The following is a 16,296-nucleotide window of genomic DNA, read 5'->3' on the forward strand; positions in this document are numbered from 1 at the left end:
TCGAAATCATCCTCCGACGGACAAGGTTCATAACTGCTAGAACCGGGAGAGAAAGAACGAGACCGTTCGTCGCGGTTCCATCTCCTCTTAGTAAGTCTTGAAGCTTCAAACTTCCATTTACGTCTGGACGAATTCGGAGAAGAAAACAACACATCCGACACGTCTTTCCCGTGACGGTCAAGAGCAGCCTGGGAATCGACAACAGGACTGTCTGAGGCGACGGCTGACCAAGGGTACGTACTTCTCACCCCCTTTCGGTCATCGACGTACCTTCTCCCTTGGTCCTGGAGCTTGGTAGAGGTCTAGGCCTAGGGTAATGACAGGTTCGGTCAGTCGCCACCTCCACTGCACTAACACAAGCACTTTCACTTTTCTTACCTTTAAAGGCCTCCAGTTGTTCTTTAATGGCCTTCAACTCGGCAGCCAGGCTAGCGTACCGAGGGTCATCCGTAGATACGGAACCTGTAGGAGGTGCAGGAGTTACTAACTCAAGGGAAGGATCAACTTCCAAAGAGGAATCAATTATAGGTTCAATAGATAAATCTACACTAAGTTCGTCTTCCTTACCACTAACAGACTTAGACTTAGACCTAGAAGCTCTCCTAACTATATCGAGCTCTAGTTTACGCACATAGCGCTTCATAATCAACCAATCTTTCTCATCCAAAACTTTACATTCCCCGCACCTATTATTAAGGGCACAAACAAAATCCCTACAATTCGAACACACGGTGTGAGGGTCTACCGCCATTTTCGGTAGTCTCACCTTACATTCCTCATTCGCACAGACACGGTAATGACTTTTTTCACTCATAATGAAAACAGCAAAAAAGCTAAGAGAAAACAAAAAACATGATCGCCAAAACCCCAAATCAGAGCACTTCACCAAAAAAGCAGACTGGTACACCGAGCAGGGAAAGCGAAGAAAAACTCTTAATGACGGACCAACGTCCGTTATCTGAAGAACAGATAACGGGAATGATTCCTCCTACCACCCTTTAACGGGTGTTACCACCCAACCACCACAAGGCGGTTGCCACGTTTAGAAAAATTCTGCCGAAATAGAGATTATTAGCTATGTATATATAACTGCCAGGTAAGTTCTATTCATAAAAAGTGTCAATTAAATATGGAACAAAAAAATTATACCGAGTATAAATCCATCTCAATCGTAGCTTAAAGTATGGCATCCTATTCATCAGCAAACCACAATTTCTTAGGAAACATCACTTTATTCTAGAAAATTGCTACTATTTAAATAGTTAATTGTGCTTTACGAAAACCTGTACTTTAGTTTTGAATTTCGGGAATGTTTTTTGGGCTCGGGCCATGTCGTCCTGATGGAAGGGTTCCTTTATGTAGCCTTCTAAGGGATATTTGCTACAGTGATACTCCCAGAGAAATAAACCAAAGGTCTCCAGGATTCTAACTCCTGGCACGAGTATCCAATTAAGGAAATCGCATAATATCGGGACGTATTTTTTTAGATACGACACATAGCAATCTTCACCCCGAATAGATTTAACTCTTTGATGTAAGGGGAAAGAGTGGCAAAAGAAGGGGGTGCCAATCTAGGTACCCGGTGGACCTCCTATCCGTACTACTACTGCGTGCCATTCCTTTTCTTGTAGCGCTCTAAGCTAGGTGTTCTCCAACGTTAACCCGGTGTTTTGTTACAAGTTATCGGAATAATCCTCATGCAATCTCCAGCATCTTCATCTTCTGGAGAGTTGAGTATTAATTCTTTCCTGTGTATAATTTTAGGCTCCCTTGTCATAGTTAAATTTCAATAATTTAGGTGTGTTTAGTTGAGCGTTGCCGAGAACCGGAAACAGCCATTTTACGACTGCAGTCGCCCGTTACAATTGCATTTTATTTAGTCAGTCGGGCGACAATTCCCGGTATTAAGCTATATTAGCTAGTTAGGCAAATTATACAAGTGATGATGTTGCATACATATATATATGTATATATATTATTCCTCTTCCTATTACGTAACTTTACTTTTCGTACGTGGCGGGAACCACAGCGGTACCAACCTTGGCTGGGGATCCTACCAGAGCTAGGCTACTCTTGCTCATAAATACGTTAGTAAAGTAATTCCCCAAGTTTAGCCTCACCCTATTGTTCCTTATCGATTCGGATGAGAATTTACATTCTCTAGAATCTATGGATAAGGTATGATATACATTCTCTCTCAGAGAAAAGAGGCTAAACCCATCCTCCCTCCCTGAGTGCTGCCGCTGCTACAGGCAGCAACCACTGTCTTTCTTCATCACCGTCGAGTAGAACAGACTTCTTGCCACCTCCGGCTTTGATTTAGATAGTGAATAACTCAGGGTGCCCTTGTCTGGCCGCCGACGATGTCACCAGCAAAGGAACCATGTTTCCTCTGCCGCCAATGATGTCGTCAGCACAGCAAGCCATGCTTCCTCAGTTCACTGTTGAAGGTAGGCGGCATACCTGCCGCCACCTCTCATTTCAATGAACTATAAGACCCTTTACCCTTCTCCTTCTGTCCTTTAGTGACGTCATAGCCGTCACAAAACTCCTTCACCGGTATTCTGACAGTCATCCCGTCTTGCTAGGGTGACTGCGTTACCGGCTGGTACCCTGCCGGTAGCAGTTAGTTCAGCCGTCTCAGCCACCTTCCCCCTTACTCCCTTCCTTCACAGGAAGTGACTATATTTGGGGGGAAGATTAGGACGGTTCCTGACGGCTGTCGGTGGGAAACCTAACATATTTTGGGAAGTCCTCAGCCCTCTCTTGGAGTGCCATCTACATTTATTGCCGCCTGCAGGCCATTTGTGGATGGGTGGGAGCCAGAATCAGACAGATTCTTACCCCTTCCATTGGAACTTTTATTCCGGCAAGGAGACAGTAGGCGGCCTGATAGTCCTCCTACACTTCCAATTGTTATGTTTAACCATAATAACAGGAAACTCTCCTTCCTTAATGCTTTTTCTCCTTCGATCAGTTAGTGCCGCCAGGTACTAACCTTACCCCGCCAGTGCCGCCAGCTAAACTACAGTATATAACTATACAGTAGTACACATGTTTTCTAACATACAGTAGGGTCCCGAATTACACGTGTTCTAATTACGCGATTCCTCAATTACGCGATCGATAGTTTTTAAAAATTAAATTTCCTGTATCTGCGAGGAGCATTCTAAATCCGCGAGTCAAGCACCGCGAAGCGTAGGAAATCTATTTTCTTAATTGTATGGGGGGGGGGGGGTGATGGTTCCCCGATGTCTGAGAAGGGGGGGGGGGAGAATGTGAGAGAAAGATTTCTGTTCAAACATTTTAAGACTAGTTTTGGATGAAAAATGTTAAGGTTTGCCCATCTGTTGTGTGAACTTGTCGCTAGGCTAGCCTAACTGTCCAACACCTATATGTATAATATTCCATATCAGTAGTAGTGCGTTGTGCTCCGTTTCATCTAAATTGTTTGAAATTCTTTTATATAGTACTTTTGAAACCAAAAATTAAATTAAATAAAGACTATTTTATATCATGCTACTGCCAAACATGTCACTACAACCAAACCCATTACTTTGTTTAGTACATTCCATCGCCGATCATAACGAACTCGCTAACCAATTTTAACATCTGTCTATAGGTTAACTTTTGCGGCAAAAGATATCTTACCAGGTACTATGTAATAATAATGTTATAATTAATGTTGTTTTATTTATCCTTAGAAAATCAAAATAAATGAAATATTAGCAATTTTGTTTTGTGCTTTTTTTCCTAAAAAAACGCCTCCTTAAAAGGAAAACGTTTTTTTTACGTTTCATCGTCGATCATAAACGCATTTACTCCTGAAAGTGATATTGAAGAGCTTTTACTAAAGATGTTATTATAAATAAAGATTATAAATAGGTGGTAAAATATCTATAATTAAAGTGTAGCGGCATCAAGAAATGTTGGGGTTCGCCCTTTACATAAGAATGTACTGTACATTGGATTAGACAGAACGTAGAAAAAATCAATTAGGGAAAAATCGGTATTCGATATCCTCTTCATCAGCATCGTCAATCGGGCTTTTTATTTTTTTCATTCTCAGTCGCTAACTAGTTATCGCAGTGTCAAGATCTGCACACATTCCGATAATTCACATTTGAAGGTTTTCTGGGAGAGGATGGATAGAGAAAATACCGAACTATATAAAATGTTTTTTTAACCTGTTAAGCGTCACCCACGTGATAAACCGTTCACCACGATCTACTCGGTACCGTCTTCAACTGTATATTCCGTTCATGACTTTAATTGCCTTTTACAAGCCGTCAGTCTCGTGATATTACGTTTACTCGTATAGTAAGTATAGGATCACCACTTGGCAACACTCTCAGCCTATGGGGACTGTGAATTGAAACTTATATGATGTCTGGCAACTATTTTTCTGAAGGTAGCTTGATGTTAGACAACTGGTTTCCTATCAGTGCGCTCGGGCGTTCATGCATAAGTGGTTATTTGTTGTTCCTTTTGTAATGAACGGTCTAAAGAGGAAGGTTATTTCTTTAGATGAAATAAATGATATTCTTGTTGAGGAATTTGATAATGATAACCTGTTTGATAATGAGAGCACTAGTTCTGAATCCTCCAGTGATGAGTATATTGAAGAAACAAATTTTTCTTTCGATGCCGAAAGCGAAAATGACTTCTCATTACCGAATGACTGGACAACGAAATTTCACAAAACTATAAAGGGAAAGGAAACGCAGAGAGAGAGAGAGAGAGAGAGAGAGAGAGAGAGAGAGAGAGAGAGAGAGAGAGAGAGAGAGAGAGAGAGAGAGAGAAAGAGAGAGAATAAAGTGGATAAATAATGTACAAATGTATGACGAACATATTTGAAAACTATACAGGAAACGATATGAAGAGAGAGAGAGAGAGAGAGAGAGAGAGAGAGAGAGAGAGAGAGAGAGAGAGAGAGAGAGAGAGAGAGGGGGGGGGGAGAGACTTATCCCTTTCCTTTTGTTACTTATCCAGACGTAAGATTTACGATTGAAGATAAAAAGAACCCATTAGAATATTCAGTATTATGTAGCCATTTGAAATGAAATAATAGTAGTATTAATTGTTTTTTTACTCAACCATTTAATTAATATCCCTACTTTTAACTATAATTACGAATTATAAGCATAAAGAAATGATATTAACCTTGAAAAATTATCATTAGTGAAATGACCGCTCAGGGCAAAAAAAGCGTGACGGTACGTTAGCAGCAACCTGGTCCAGTGGGGACGCTTAGATGTTTTCTGGCAGAAAATTACGGTAGATTATCGTACAGCAGCCTAGTGAACACTTGCGCCTAGTGGCCGTGTTTACGTGTGGGAGTGTCATCATGGATATACTGTACAGTACTATACTGTAATTTTTAACTATTGCTAGATACTGTATTAAACCTTGAAAACCCTTTTTTGTTTTTTGTATCTGTAGGAAAGAATTCTACATCATTCGGAAAATACTGAAAACAGTAAGCTATGCATAGTACAGTAGTAAATACTACAGTCATAGAAAATTATCAAAACTTTAACAACTTTTTATTGTTTTATTTATCCATAAAAGAAATTTTGTACAGTATTTTATAAAAAAATCTATAAGAAGGATTTCTTACAGTATTGTTAAGATAAAAGCTACAGTATATATATATATATATATATATATACATACACACACACACAGTGTATATACAGTATATATATAGCTAGAAAGCTAGAAATGGAGTGAAAAAAATTTGACGGGTAGGTTGCTGTTTGCCGCCATGATGTGTTTCGAAATATACGAATTTCCAATTACACGAGGCCTTTCATCGACCAAATTCTCGCATAATTCGGGACCCTACTGTACTCTGTGTTTCCTATCGCAGTCAATTGTTGGGATCAGGATATTATGTTGAGGCTGAGTACTCCCTCAACACCCAGATGGATTTTTCGATCATCAAGACCCCAAAAAATCACCAATCAGTATTAATATACACTACAGGTGGATAATGTTAGTATAGACACTTACTAACTCTAACTCTAGTCCCTAGAGTTTCTTCTACCTTGTATTCTCCCTACCAGGGAAACCAAATATTATTACTGACGGAGGTCTCAGCAATGGTCTGGGAGAGAAAACACAGATATGTGTCTCTTCTACTTCCTTTCAAGCTTACTATCCTAAGCTACTATAAACAATAGTGATTACTATTGTTAATAAAAATGTATGCTTTTATATCACTGATATAAAAACCATGATACTCAATGAGCCCATTTCCTTTACAGGAGGAGCCAATGGAGAAGTGTGCAGCCTTGTTCTGCAACCACAAGGGCAAAGACTTTTGTGGACACACAATGTGTAGGACTCATGCACCCTGCTGCATCGTGACGGGAGTCCTTAAGTATTGGGACCCGAAGGGTTCCACCTGCTCAACCCTGCTGGCCAACGGCTTCGGAGAAGCCCTACCAGTCAACATAGAGACTAAGGATACAGTGAGGGAGACCCTTCGCAAATGGGTAAGAGGGTTCCAAAAGAACTCTCTGGGACCGTACTTACCCAACGACTCCCTATGGTGCCTTCTGTTCCCCAAGGCTCTATCAAACGCGGTAGTGCTCCAGGAACAGGTCCAGCCTCCTCTCATACAACTGAAGATCGACGCAGACATAAATAAGGCACTGGAAGGCAGGGACATCCACCAAGAAAGGATGTCAGAAGTGTCTACTGACACGGAGCTGGACCTACTATAAGGAGGCCTTGAAGAAGACGTGGTGAAACATCCACAAGCGGATGAAGAAGGATCCGTTTCAATGGCAACCGAAGACCCTTAGTTCGCCATGACGGCATACCAACCTATGTCGTCAACCTCTTCAGCCTCAACTCCTCAACCAGTTGCACAGGTCGACAAGAGCGAAGCGATCCTCACGTCGATTCAACGGATGATGGAATTGTTCCAGAAGGAACAAGAGACAATGAAGCTGTCAATCAAGCAACAGCAGATACTGCTGCATGAAAGGGTGGACCGCCCTGTACCTACCCAGGGTTCTACTAAGAAGCCCCTTAGAGTGTTGGATCTCCCTCACTGCTCCGAAACCAACCCCTGGAGGTATGCGGAGCATATGCCCATGATGAATGGGAAATTATTCGTCTCAGAAAAGTTAGGGGCCAAGCTGATTGAAGATCTTGAGTTTTGGCCTAACTTTTCAGCTTACCCAGACTGTTACGTGAGACTGCGGGATGAACATGCAGCCCGTGAGGAAATGGTACTCAAAGAGGTCATTGTCTTCGAGCTTGACAAGGCGCAAGCCATCCTCCTGAAAGCCTTGAAAGGAGCCGGGTACACCAACTCCAAAGTCTCAGCACTGAGCAAGAGACACCCCACTTTTCTTGCTCCTTCCTCCATCTCTTTCCCCTTTTCGGAGAAAGCACTAGACTTTGCCGTCAAGGTAGTCGACGAGGGCAAACCCTGCCTGACCCTAGAGGAATGCAAACCATTCTCTCTAGCAATGCCTACCTGTGAGGAGAGGTGGAAGGATGTCCACCTAACCTTCTCCGTCTCTAAATTGGATCCAGAGATAGCAGGCCAGCAGTTCAATGAGAACCTTCCGAAGTTGCCAGACCATCTTCTGAGGAGGGAACAGGAGATGAAGGAAAGACTTGCGGCCTCCCTTTCTCATCAGAACTGCCTGGAAATGAGTGCAGGTCTACACAATGCCCCAGAAATGTTTATTTTCCTGGCTAAGTCTCACATGGGGACCCTTGTGAAAGACTTATATGCTTTCCTCAGAGAAAGGAGAGCCTGCAGAGTTCGTCTTTGTCTCAGCGACCGTAAGACACGAACCCAGGAAAGTGATTACTTCGAGCATCTGGGGTAAGGACCTTTTCCCACAGGAACTGGTCCAAGAAATCATAGTCAGAGTAACCACGGAGAACAGGAACCTTCTCCAAAAGTGGGGCATGAACTCAAAGAGGACATCTTCCTCGAACGGAGGTCACCAGCCTAAGAATAAAAAGGTAAGGAGACCACGCAGACCTGCACAACTTCCCGCCGTGATCATGACCACGATGCCTCAGACCACCTTCCACCTTCCAGATGGTCCCTCAACAACTGGTAGCCCAGTCGCCAGTGCTTAACCCTGGCCTTGAGAAGCAGTCAACTTCCTTTTGCCCTAGTCAGAAAGGAAAAGGCCCAAGGAGTAGTTCCTCCAGAAACCCCTCTCGGGGCTGAGGAGGACGTGGTCGCGGAAACAAGTCCACAGGACACCCAAGCAGTGAGGGGCTCCAGGTAGGGGGCAGATTATATCACTTTCGGGATCGCTGGGCCTTCGATCCTTGGGCCCACAGCCTAATCACCAATGGACTCGGGTGGAAATGGAACAGAACTCCACCCCGTTTTCCAGAATTCTACCAACACTCCACCCCCTCGTTAAAAGAATATACCTCAGAACTTTTGAACAAGAAGGTAATAAGGAAAGTGAAGTCCATCAAATTCCAGGGAAGGCTGTTTTGTGTTCCCAAGAAAGACTCAGACAAACTCAGAGTCATTCTAGACTTGTCTCCACTCAACAAGTTCATCGAGAACAACAAGTTCCGGATGCTTACTTTGCAACACATAAAGACCCTTCTACCAAAAGGGGCATTCACAATCTTAATAGACCTAGCAGATGCTTACTGGCATCTTCCAGTCAGTTGCCCTTTCTCCTCCTACCTAGGGTTCAAGCTACAGAAGAAGAAGTTTGTCTTCGGAGCAATGCCCTTCGGACTGAACACAGCCCCAAGAATGTTCACGAAGCTAGCAGACACAATCGTCCAGGAACTACGCTCCGAAGGAGTTCAAGTGGTAGCATATCTAGACGATTGGCTGGTATGGGCAGCATCCAAGACTACTTGTCTGCAGGCAACCAAAAAGGTGATACAGTTCCTGGAACACCTGGGCTTCAAGATCAACCGCAAGAAATCTCGCCTTTCTCCAGCTCAGAAGTTCCAATGGTTAGGAATTCAATGGGACTTAAAGTCACACCACCTCTCCATTCCATCCAAGAAGAGGAGAGAGATAGCGGGATCTGTCAAGAGACTAATCCGTCACAAGAGGATTTCAAGACGCCAGCGGGAAAGAGTATTGGGCTCTCTCCCGTTCGCAGCAGTGACAGACCCGTTGCTAAAAGCACATCAAAAAGATGCATCAGGAGTCTGGAGAAGATACGCATCACACGCTCGAAGAGATCAACTAAGGTTGACCCCGACCCTATTGCGCACGCAGTTAAGGCCGTGGTCAACAGTCAAGAGCCTAGCACGGACAATTCCCCTGCAACCACTGCAACCATCAGTGGTGATACACACGGACGCCTCCTTGAAGGATGGGGAGGCCCTTCTCATGAGAGAAAAGTTCAAGGGAATTTGTCACATAAGTTCAAAACCTTTCATATCAACATCTTGGAAGCTATGGCAGTTTTCCTGACGTTGAAGAAACTATCCCCTTGCAGAGCAATCCACATCAGATTGGTCCTGGACAACGAAGTGATGGTAAAATGTCTAAATTGACAAGGCTCAAGATCGCCTCACAACCATGTTATATTATCCATCTTCTACCTGGCAAGGAAGAAGGTATGACACCTATCAGCAATTCACCTACAAGGGTTCCGCAATGTGACGGCCGACGCTCTATCCAGGCGAAAGCCATAGAGACTGAATGGTCCCCAGACGCAGACTCATTCTTCTTCATCTTGGAAAAAGTCCCGGAACTGCAGATCGACCTCTTCTCAAAGAGCAACAACAAGAAACTACCTCATTACGTAGCCCCTTATATGGACCCTCAAGCAAAAGCGATAGACGTCATGTCCCTCGACTGGAAGAGGTGGAATCGCATTTACCTGTTTCCACCAACCAATCTCCTGCTAAGAGTCCTCGACAAGCTAAGATCCTTCAGAGGGACGGCAGCAGTAGTGGCCCCCAAGTGGCCCAAAAGCAATTGGTTCCCTCTAGTTCTAGAATAGTAACTGAAGCTGTTTCCTCTGCCGGATCCAGTATTATCCCAACTGGTCCAGAAGTCGACTGTCTACGCTTCATCCTCGAGAACCAATAACCTACATCTCATGATTTTCTCACCCTAGCGCCGAACAAAAAGTTTGGAATCTTGAAGGATAAAGTTGACTTAATCGAAGAGTATAACTCAAGTTCGACTAGAAGACAATATGAATCGTCATGGAAGAAATGGGTTTCCTTAGTAAAAACAAGGAAACCGACAGAAATATTGATAGATTTCTGTCTCGCATTCTTCATTTACCTACACGAACAAGGCCTGGCTTCTACTACCATTACCTCATGTAAGTTGGCCCTGGCTAGACCACTTCTGAATGCCTTTGAAGTGGATCTCTCTAGTGAAATCTTTAATAAGATCCCAAAACCTTGCCTTAGACTCAAGCCAGCAACCCCACCAAAGCCCATCACGTGGTCTTTGGACAAAGTCTTGCACTATACTTCGAACCTAAACAATGAGGATTGTACTCTAAAGGATTTAACACAGAAAGTCATTTTTCTGTTTGCAATAGCCTCAGGGGTTAGAGTTAGTGAAATAGTGGCCTTATCAAGAAATGAAGGCCATATTCAGTTCCTAGACACAGGAGAACTGAACCTCTTTCCTGATCCTGCCTTCCTTGCCAAAAATGAGCTACCCACTAAGAGGTGGGGTCCTTGGAGAATCTGCCCACTGAAGAAAGATGCCTCTCTGTGCCCAGTAGAATGTCTTAAGGTCTATCTTCGAAGAACTTCAGACTTCAAGGGAGGAAAGCTCTTCGGAGGCAAAACCTCAGGATCAAATTTATCCTAAGACAACTGAGAGTGAAGCTCACCTACTTTATTCACAGAGCGGATCCTGACAGTACACCCGCTGGTCACGATCCGAGGAAAGTTGCATCTTCGTTGAACTTCTTTCAACATATGGACTTTGAAAGACTTTGCTCATACACTGGGTGGAGATCATCCAGGGTCTTCTACAAACACTATGCAAAGCAAGTACATGAAATAAAACATTTTGTGGTGGCGGCGGGTAGTGTCATAAAACCCGTTGTCTAGTGCTGCGATGAACAGTGGACTATTTTGGGACTTTACAGTGTATCGGGTGTATGGGTATACAGTATGTACCTTCAAGTCCAAATCATAATGATGATTAACAGACTGTTCCATAGGGGTGCATATCTGACAAATCACACCAGTGCTGAGTGAACGTTTGCATCACAGTGTTTACGCATGTCCAAAATCTCAGCAAGTCAGACAGATTTGGTTTCACATCTCCATTGAGTGGCATAATTCCAATAATGAATTCATATATATTTTTTCTACAGGAGAAAATATGGACCCTGATGTGTATTAATGCTGGATCAGATTCATCCTCTACTGTAACTACATTTGATAATATAGTTGCAAAATAAAGATACTAAAACGTATCTGCGTCTTATCACTGCTACGTAAGTTACATATAAATAAAACATGCCAGAGTTTTATTTAATCCCTATAAAGATATAGAAATTGAAATCAGTACAGATTTCCATTTCAAGTAAAAGGTAAGCTCTAAAGTTTTCCCTTTTGTTCCTACGGAAATACAAACCTTGAATCCTTATTATCGAAGTCGACACTTTCCCTGCAGGGGGCAGGAAGCACTAAGCCAGTTCCAGGCTTGGTGGAAATGACAGTTACCTGGAATTTCACATACAGGTCTAGAAGACCAGATAAGGAAATTCATTCAAGGTAGAAGGCACATACACAAACCCACAGCTATAGTAATTTCAAGTTAATTCTCTGGTATGCTTCCATCAGGACGACATGGTCCGAGCCCAAAAAACAGATTTTGAGCAAAGTGAAAAATCTATTTTTGGGTGAGAGTGCCATGTCATCCTGATGGACCCTCCCTTTTGCTGATCCCATCCGAAATTACTCTATCTGAGGTCATTTCAGCTTAACAACAAGAAAAGGAATGGCGCGCAGTAGTAGTAAGGATAGGAGGTCCACCGGGTACCTAGATCGCCCCCCCCCCCCTTCTTTTGCCACTCTTCCCCCTTACATCATAGAGTTAAATCTATTCGGGGTGAAGATTTCTATGTGTCGTATCTAAAAAATATGTCCCCTGATATTATGTGATATCCTTAACTGGATACTCGCGCCAGGAGTTAGAATCCTGGAGACCTTCAGTTTATTTCTCTGGGAGTATCCTGTAGCAAACATCCCTTAGAAGGATACGTAAAGGAACCCTTCCATCAGGACGACATGGCACTCTCACCCAAAAATAGATTTTTCACTTTGCTCAAAATCCGTTTTATAAATCGAGTATTGCTGACTTATTTTTGTTTAACTTTTGGCTGTGATCAGGTCAGCTGATGTCTAGTTACCGCTCACAAGAATATGCGTGTACGAATACAGTAACAAAGTATTGTTTACACCATGTCTTAACTGATTCAAAACATCTATACAGTTAATATTACATAGGCAGCAACGTGTTATAACCTATCGTAATTTTGTTTGGTACATTTAAAATTATTATTATTCTCTCACTCTCTCTCCCTCTTTCTCTCTCTCTCTCTAAGCTACCTTTCGCTACCTCTCATTTCTTACTTCTCTCTACCTCTCTAACATATGATATCTTTGTTGCTTCACAAAATTTTTTATATCAAAAGTCAATCACGGTTCAAATTTTCCTCACTTTCTCCAATCTCGCACCATCTCTGTCACATCGAACATTATACCGCTAACCTATTGTTCCATAATTTTATAAACCAGCCTAGCACTTTTTTTTTTCTTTTGCCGATGGTTCCACAATTGAGGTGGGTTCAAGTTGACTTATAACTGAATTTAGGAAAAGTATTTTGGATCTGGAAAGGAACAATTATCCTTCGTAACAGTTTAGAATAATCGTAAAGTATCACACTGTCATTAGCGGCACTTTTCTATTGCTGATTAAACACAAACAAAATGGTTTTCCTGTTTTACTACGTCTGTAGGAATTTATATGGACACGGTAATTAAAATATTTGTAATAATATAAATTTACTGAAAGCTCTTAATATCATTAGTTATCACCTTGATCATTTGTGTTCAATGTGTTCGTGTGTTCATTATAACCGACGATGGAGAGTACAGCAAACAAAAGGAAAGCTTTTGTTTTAGGCGGCGTGTTTTGGAATAAACATTATATAAATCGCTTTCATTTAATTTATTTCCAAGTTCTAACAAAATTCAGTTAATCAACATTGGTAATAACAAAATCATCAAATAATACTTGGTAAGATAGCTGTTGCTGCAGAAAGTAACCTAAACACATATGTGTAAAGGCGTTCGTTTCTTCGCTATGATCAGATGTCAACGTACACAAAACAACGGTTCCGATTTTGATGGTGTGCTATTTGGCGTGGTTAGGAAACGTATGATATAAAATCGCCTATATTTTGCTAATTTTGGATTTTCAATGATAAAACAAAAGCTAGTGTATATGTAAGGAATGCATAATAAAATCCATGACCCAAGGGATCAAGGGAGAAGTTAGGAGAGGAGTGTGGGAACGCCATGTCATAAACAGGATACGAAAGTCAATACTAAGCTACACCTTTGCAAGGTAACATTTTGTATAAAGAGTAAACACAATACAAGCGTCCCATGAGAAACAGTTGAGTGTCTCAACGGAACCAGATGGCTTCCTGTAGTAATGTTGTGTTATCATATTTGTAATAAATGCTGAGATAACTAATGAAACGTTATCACCAAACTTGATATTTTTGTTAGTTCTTTCAAAATTGTCCTACGGAACGGTCATCCGACCAAACCATCTATACTCCTGTGATGGAGCTGCTAATAAACTGTTTTAAAGTTAACTTACATAGACTTATTCAGAAGAAGTAACCTACAACTATATATCACATTGAAGAGACATGAGACAGAACTCTAATGTGTGTTTATAACAGTACCACACCAACATATACAGTGATAGTTTTGCTATTCACTAGTTGTCTTATAAAACAGATATGACAAAGTCATTAAAATTCCTACTAATTTTAGGTCATGTTATAAGGGGGAAATATAGGGTATTTACACCCTTCCTGGTTGTATTTTTCAAGTTATTAAAACTTTAAAGCATTTTAAATGTTTTATCTATTCATAAGAACAATTTAATATTAGAAAAAATACAGTATAGTACATACAAAGTAATGAAAATGCATGGTAAACACATTTCAATAGGCAAGTTTCAGTTTGCCATGGCCCAAATGGAATTATTCCTGTTATGCATTTTGAAATATGCAATTTTCCATTTATGCAGTGCCATTTATCGACCAAATTCTCGCATAATTCGGGACCCTACTGTAAGTTGAAAAACACAGTAAATAAAATTTTCTTGTCTCTGAATTTACTTTTCACTAGGCTAAACCTCAAATAACCATTCCCAGTTCTGTATCTTATTTGTAAATGCAACTTAGATAATATATGGTTAATAAGAATCTATTTAGGCTTACAAACAAATTTTAAATTTTAATTTAGTACCAAAAAGTAATCTAATTTTACGAATAAATGTACTGTACATCCATACTTATAAATGAAGATTTTTGCAATTTAGCATTTACATAAAAGAATAAATAACAAATTAAGTTATAATTATTTTGTGATAGTATAAAATAAACTTATTTGTTACATTCATATGTACATTTAATATCTTTGTTCACATCGCATAGCCTACGTAGATGGCTGCGGATTGTCAGCGCTTACAGCTAATTCGTCTGTTGTTGTTCGATGCACATTTTAATAAACTGGTCGAGAGTTCGTTGAACTGTGCTCCTCTTTTCTTCAAGTATTACATAAAACTGTATTGAGCTAAACCATATCAGTAATACACTGTCAACTATATGTGAGCATAATTGTGATAACGTTGTTACCTTGAAAACAGCTGACATAAAACCAAAATAAAAAAATTGGGAATTGCAGTTGTTATAATACATCTTGAATTGATAATAAAAAGTAAGAAAAAATATTAAACGAAGTTTAGATAACATCGAAAATCAGGATTATTGTAGGCATCTATCAGTACAAATAAGTTACTCTGTCGGCTAAAGCTACAGATCTGCTGACGAACCCGAATGACAATTTAATCACAGTCTACGATCGAACATAGATTCAAGTTAAAGTTAAAGTTTATATCATGTGTAGTATTTACCTGACACTTTCTAAGGAAACAAAGATTTCTGTTAAATCTGTTCTATGTTCTATGTTCTATGTTCTATGTTCGAGAGAGAGAGAGAGAGAGAGAGAGAGAGAGAGAGAGAGAGAGAGAGAGAGAGAGAGAGAGAGAGAGAGAGAGAATAATAATAGCCATAAACGAAATGTATGAAAACTATGATATTCTATAACAAATAAGTGCATACGTACTTCATATTGAATGAGCTAAAAAAAATTATTCCTTGTTATTCCCGATAGTCTCGAGATCAGCTGATCACAACCTTAAATAAAAAAGTACAGTAGACCCCGTGGTACGGCATCCCCAGCTTACGTTTTTTTCACGTTACGGTGTGGAATACGATGTTTTTTTGTCCCCTCGTTACGGCATTTTCCCCACCTTACTGCATCGAATTCCAAAATAAAAACTTGGAAATTTGTACGCGTACGACTGTGCGAGTCACTCGCCTACCACAACACTCATACGTCACTAAGAAGCTGGTCTGCTATTGGTCGGCTTCACGGCGTCACTAAGATGCCAATATGCTATTGGCCGAAATCCCTCCAACAATGCCTGAGAGAGATGCTGCCTCTCTCTCTTTGTTAATCGTGCGCTCAGTTCAGAATCTTGTGTGCGTTTCGTAAAGACTTGATCTCGTGTGAGTGCTTGCGATATTGTATTTTTTGTGCATTTTAGTGCTTAATTCTAACTTTAATTCGTTAGCCATGGGTCCCAAGATTGCTAGTGATGTTAAAGTGAATGATGTTAAAGGGAAAAGTAAGAAGATGATTACTATGGAAACGAAGCTGGAGATAATACAGAAATACAAAGAAGGCATGTGCATCGTTACCCTCGCTAGTACATATGGCCGTAACCAGTCAACGATTGGTACAATCATCAAAAACAAGGAAGCCATTAAAGCAAGTAAGTCTTCTAAAGGCATGACTGCCCTTGCCAGTGGAAGGACCTCAATCAACGACGAGATGGAGAGACTACTTCTACTATATAAAATTTTGATGTTTTTACCAGGGGTTTTGCACCCATTAGCTATTCTATTGCCCGCCATATGACATTTTCACCATACAATACCAACTCCGGAATGGATTAATGTCGTATGGCAGGGGTCT

General features: G+C 41.0%; 1 protein-coding gene across 10 annotated transcripts in view; it reads right to left on the reverse strand.

Annotated features, from left to right (window-relative positions):
* mus304 (mutagen-sensitive 304) overlaps positions 1 to 16,296 on the reverse strand; it is a 327,641-nt gene that overhangs the window by 149,392 nt on the left and 161,953 nt on the right. The window lies entirely within an intron of this gene.

The sequence above is a fragment of the Palaemon carinicauda genome, chromosome 1, assembly GCF_036898095.1.
Source record: "Palaemon carinicauda isolate YSFRI2023 chromosome 1, ASM3689809v2, whole genome shotgun sequence".
Lineage (NCBI taxonomy): Eukaryota > Metazoa > Arthropoda > Malacostraca > Decapoda > Palaemonidae > Palaemon > Palaemon carinicauda.